This window comes from Ischnura elegans, chromosome 4, assembly GCF_921293095.1.
Source record: "Ischnura elegans chromosome 4, ioIscEleg1.1, whole genome shotgun sequence".
Classification (NCBI taxonomy): domain Eukaryota; kingdom Metazoa; phylum Arthropoda; class Insecta; order Odonata; family Coenagrionidae; genus Ischnura; species Ischnura elegans.
Genome location: NC_060249.1, coordinates 124,313,183 through 124,319,224, shown reverse-complemented (window position 1 = coordinate 124,319,224; position 6,042 = coordinate 124,313,183). Strand labels below are relative to the sequence as shown.

The following is a 6,042-nucleotide window of genomic DNA, read 5'->3' as shown; positions in this document are numbered from 1 at the left end:
TCAAGGAAAGAAGGGGAACTTTCGAGGGGTGGATGGAGGACTGATAGGTGGGGGATAACCGATTTTGGGAAATGTGCGACTCAGTTACTCTCCTATGTCGTTGAGCTCCTCCCGATGGTTTTCCCATCTCTTGGCGAAGATTCCTGTCCTGTCGTGTTTGGTCTCATTGATTCCTATACATCCTTAATTTATGTGAAACATGGAACAAATATCCTGCAAGTAACTATTTAGTCTCACGGTAATTTTCTAATTTTCGATGACCATTTTAAGGCTTAATATTCATTGGACGAGTGCAAATAAATAGTATTAACCGGCTTATTGATGATCATTATACAAGTAGCACTCAACACACTGCCTCGCGGGTACAATTCCAACGACTTACGTGGTGGTATATTGAAGCGTGGTGTGGATACTGAACTCTGTGGCGGTCCGGTATCTCCTGTGTCCATTCGCGAGCCTTAAGAATTATTAGCTGAACGCCCGAAGTGACGTATTCGCAGTGAATGCTGTGCCATACCTCTTCTGCACGGAGATAACTTTGATCGCCATTTTGCACTAACGAATAGTTTGGGTTTAAATCGACTTCCAACAACAGGCTTACACTGAGAACATATTATGAACACATTATTCAAAGCCACGTATTTTGAAGATCGATTGTGATACTCATCTTGAGCCATTAAATCTCAATCTCAACAAAGAAGTCGTTAACTCTTTCATAGGGTGGTTTCCTATTATTTTTTTATTGCCTAAATCGAAAGATTATTACTCCTGGAGTACTCATTTCACGCTATTAGATTTTCGAATGAAGATATCTATTTTTAGCGATTAAATGAAAAGCGAAAAATTTCAAGCGCGCGAAAACGCGACGGCTAAGTATGAATGCCGGGAAAACTCCGTGTGACGTCGTTCTGGCTCCCGCTGCCGCAAGTGAGGTGACCTTGGGGCGAGGCTTTGAGCGCTGATACTTCACAGGTTGCTAGCAGGTAGCAGAGTACCCTGCTAGCAGGTAGCGCTTTGCTTAAATAAGGATTATTAATACCTTATCAAACGAAGAAAACTTTCCGACCTTAGCCAGTTTAAATAAGTGATTATTAAGACATGTTTCACTGAGGTCTGTGCCTCATGCATGCACTGGTAATCTCAGACGATGTAAAACTCCTATCTACTACTATAGAATCTAGGTCCCTGAGACGACAAGTGGGGTGGAATCGCATGGGCGCCAATCTGGCCTTTTTCAAATGATGATAAAATTCACCCTTGCCAGTAGTCTAAACCGGTATATCTAAAAGCAAATAATTTATATATTATGAATACACTAATGGTAACACCTAACGAATCGCAATCAATGCCTTTCGTTTTCTTTGATGAAGGAAACTACCCTGTTATTATGTGATACATAAAACCTGAAGAAGCTATAACTATCCACGATTCCGTCTCACAGTCGAATACCATACTAAGGAAAATGCGTGTAGCTTAACGAATTACGGGATTTAAAGATATTGAATCAACGCGTGATTTGCATAGTGGTTTTTAGCGAGAGAGGAATTTGTTTGAGGTTTTGTGGAATCAGGTACCGCAAATTCTTTTCTATAAAACCTGAGCAAATTTATAGACCCTTTTGTCAACCCGCTACTTATGGTCGAGGAATTGCATCACAAACAACATCAATGATTCCCTTTGTTCTGCGGTTAACGAATTTTCCATGATAACTAAGCTGGGGACATTGCTTAAAATGCTTCTTTTTCTTTTAGTCCAGAATTAATTTTAATGAATTTATAAGTGTATTTAGGATTATATATGGCGTAATTTAGGAAATTTGATAGTGCCTAAAAATGCTCATTTTACCTGTTAACGCCTTTTTCTGCTGACATCGCCTATTTAAGGACCTAAAAAAGAAAAATTAATCCAAACCTACCATATGTATTTTTAATGCGTAGCTATTTCAGTTTCTTTGCTAATACATAAACACTAAAACGATATCATTAGACATGCTCAAAGAAATATCACTCAAAGAATGAGGGTATCACCTCGTGAGTGGTTGAGAGGTCATTCTCATTCAGTCTCTCGGCATCACTTAATAGGAGAACATTTACAAAAATATATTCTTCTTAACGGTAACGTGACCTTAAATAAGTTAACCTTTTTTATTTTTTATAATTCATCAATATATATGAGCTAGCTATGTGGACTGCCGGCGTTCCTTGAGAAGGACAGTAACCAGAGAAGAGGGATACTCGGATTTCATGCTCACCTAATAGGATTTTTAGGTAAAGGAATTTGTTAGATGTTATCGGCATATCATGAAGGTAATTACATCATTGAAGAAGGTCAACATTCACATTGAAATGAGATAAGCAATTAAAATATGACAGTTTGGATAATCCATTGTGTCAATAATGCCTTTGTTCTTAAATTGTTCATTGTGCCCGCGTCTTTCCTCTATCTACGAGAGTGGAGTGAGGTCCCATCCAGTCTGCCAGATGCTTGCAGCTTCCTCCCTCTTGGACGCGCCTCATTACGGCGCGGTTGCCAATTCTACGACTTCGGCACGTTTTGGGCCGTCGCTCCGGGTGCAGATAACCTCACAGGCATACCCACGTCACAAAAAAAGGCGGCGGGCTCCGAACATATTTAAATTAAAATGGTATGTAAGTTTGCAGCGGTAGCAGAATTAAATGAATGAATGAAAACCGTGGGAAACACTTCGCCATTTTTTATATTCAACTCTATTTAATTCACATATTTTTTGGAAAATATCAAATTTATTTACCTTTTATTAAACATTTTATTAACCCATAATTTACAAAATATGCATTCTGAGCGATTTTGCTACGCATTTTTACCGCTGCACACCAGTATTCACGAAACCCATTTAGTAATCAGTAAATAAGCAAAAACAGTTGAAGGTACATTTAATACAGTAGCGAACCTTCCCCCCCTCTCCCATAAAAGCAAAACAATGCCTCCATCAAAGAAAGCCATTTAAGGATTTTTCCGGCGAGTAAACCATTGCGCGAGAAAGATAGAGGAACGGATCTGAGCGGATTGGTAAACTTAGACGACACATATGGTACAATTAAACATTTCGGGGAATTTCGAGCATAATATTCCAATATTTTTATCTCCACAAGGCGAAAATAATAATATCATCACTGCTGAGCATTTGTGTAGGTCCAATAAAAATAGCAGAAATAAACATTTCTCACGCATCAAAAAACGAATTATTGAACAATGATATTTCTCGCCAAATCCTTCCGTAAAAACGCATAGAAATAAGTACATTCATCTAAACACTATGGAGGGTTGTAGGGTAGGGAGAAAGACTTGTTGTAATGATATTTGGATGGCAGATCAGTTTTCTAATGAAACCGAGACTGGTCAAATAATAATAGGATTGAGGAAAGGTATTAGCAAAAAAGAAATGAAACAAAAGTACTTCAATTCTTTAATGATTAAAGCTGGTTCTGAACATAACAAAAAGTATATTGCTATAATATAGCACACAGACAAATTATGAAAAGACGCCGCAATAGACTAGAAATCAAGTTTACAAACGTACATTAAGAAATATAAGCATTTGATGTGCAAAACTTGAAATGTCACTTCATTTAAAACAAATGATGACATATATGTGATTATCAATGCACATCACAGAAGAATTATTTTAATTCTTAAAAAAAAATGAGTAACACTAAGTCACCTTTTGAAATAAGAATCGAATTTAATTCCAAACATTGGCGAATACATAGAAACATCAGTAATCTAATTAAAAATCAAATGATAATTGAAACAGTAAGAATATCATAAAACATATCAAGCAAAAAAAACATAAGGAAAAACAGGGAAGAAAATATAAAGAGAAAAAATACAAAAACAAATAATTGGATAAAATTTTATCACTGTACACCTCCCAAGTATTTAGTACATTCACAGAAATTCAGATGACACTAGGGTACCACACTGCTTTAGCCAGAGGAAAGTCACGATTCAATCAGGTGTTAACATTTATAATTCAATCACATCACCAGCTGAGCATCGTGGACTCTCCTCTGTTACTCCTATCCCCACGTAGAGGGAGCAGGTTGGATTTGAGGGGGAGGGAGGGTGGGGAAGGATTTTTAGCAAAGGAAGGGACAGTTAGTGTTAGCACTACTACTAACACTATTAAATCTACTACTACTACAAGCACTCACTCATATCAAGCACACATTCACACACCTACGATCCACCCCATGATAATCTAAAGTCCATCGCAGCGGCCCCCCGAGGTCGAAAACTATACGGATCTAAGTTCCTGATACTAGCTAATATACCTAAGTACTACGCCAGTACTATTTAATTTCCTACGCATAAAGCTACGCATGTCGAAAGCTACGCATTTCCTACTCTCCTGCCTAAATCCCCCTTAATGCTGAAAAAAAACAACACATTACAATAAATAAATTACAATAAAGCACACACAAATAAAAAAGCACACACAAATAGTCCAGTTCACTGATGAAAGCAACACGATCCCAGGCCTTTTTCTTCTTCAATTTCTTCCATCTTCGTCTCTTGTGCCACAGTTCGTCGCACCGCCTTGCCAGGACATCGGACGATAATGCAGAATCACCTGTTGAAATAAGAAGCACCACTTGTACTAACGATGCAACCAACTTCCGCTTTACGAGGTTTTCCCCTCTGTATTGAAAATTAAATTTGAAGTAAGAACAACTAAAGAAAGACTTAGCACTGAATGAGGCTTTTCAAATATATTCCTTTCCCCATGCATGCAAAAGGACATGTTTAGGGAGAACGTATTAAATTCATTACTAATTTAAGTAAAAAGAATTTGCGACTTCAATAAGTTCTAGCAAAGGGAAATCGAAACGCATTATTTATACTAGCATAAGTCAAAATTACATGATGAAAACAGTGAGACTTACTTTTTCTTTGTGCATGAACACGGTAATATTTCTGGTTTTCACGAGAAGGGTCAAAACACGTGTATTAGGTGACAGAAAATAAATTAAATCACACTGCATAAGTTAATACATTGATTCCTTCAGAAAGATGCACATTCTTTAATGCTCTTGTTTTTATATAGTGCAGTAATTGTATGTAGTAATGTAGCATTGCATAATTGCGTTTACGGTTACATATCCCTTATGTTCTATTAATGGTTCTGTTATCTAGTAAATATTTTAATTACTTTTGATTTAATAAATTAAATTATTTTCCCATTAATGCCATACGAAAACATTGATTCCAACACACTATAAAATATATTAGAACCATTTTTAAATATCACATATAAGGAACGAGGGTATGATCTAAATCGACAAGTATGAAGAGAAATAAGAAAAAATACCATCGTAAAATCTAAATGAAGGATTACTATAAATGCAATCAAGCTATTAAGAAAAAGCAATGAGAAATCTTCCTTCATGGTCCATTTTCGAAAAAATACTATCTCACTAAAGAATAAGACTAGGGGAATACCCACTGTCTCTTGAATAGAAGACAAACTTTTCAATGCTAGGTGATACTACAAAGAAGAATAGTTTACTATTACTGGCTATTACATTTTGAATTCGAACTGGAAAGATATTATGTAAAGAAGCAAGAAATGAAAACGCAATCATTTATACTAGCATAAGTCAAAATTACATGTTGCAAAAATGTGACTTACTATTTCCTTGTGCATGAACAGTAATATTTCACGACAAGAGTCACAACACGTGTATTAATTTTCAAGGAAATAAATTAAATCCATTCTTACCATTTAGTGATTGGGTCCAATAAGCTCTCATGTCTCTATAATCCAGAGTAGTTCTGTCTTCTCCCAAATTCATATTCAATTCTGGGAATGAGTCCTAACTAGAAAGAGAAAATTTTGCGATTGTTAACTGAATATCAGCATTGAAAACCAGAAAATACTTAACAAATGAAATACTTAAATATCAAATGACTGAGGCAGTTGTTTGAAAAATTATTTTAACTATAAGCAAGAGAATAATAAAGGTAATTACGATAAAACGTAAAATAGACAAAAATAAGTTA

General features: G+C 36.0%; 1 long non-coding RNA gene across 1 annotated transcript; it reads right to left on the bottom strand.

Annotated features, from left to right (window-relative positions):
- Nucleotides 1-4,097: 4,097 nt before the first annotated feature.
- On the bottom strand, nucleotides 4,098-5,846 carry LOC124158015. Its single transcript, XR_006864677.1, has 2 exons — nucleotides 5,762-5,846; nucleotides 4,098-4,612 (listed from the first exon to the last, which is right to left on the bottom strand). It is a non-coding gene; the product is annotated as an uncharacterized LOC124158015 (long non-coding RNA).
- Nucleotides 5,847-6,042: the final 196 nt, after the last annotated feature.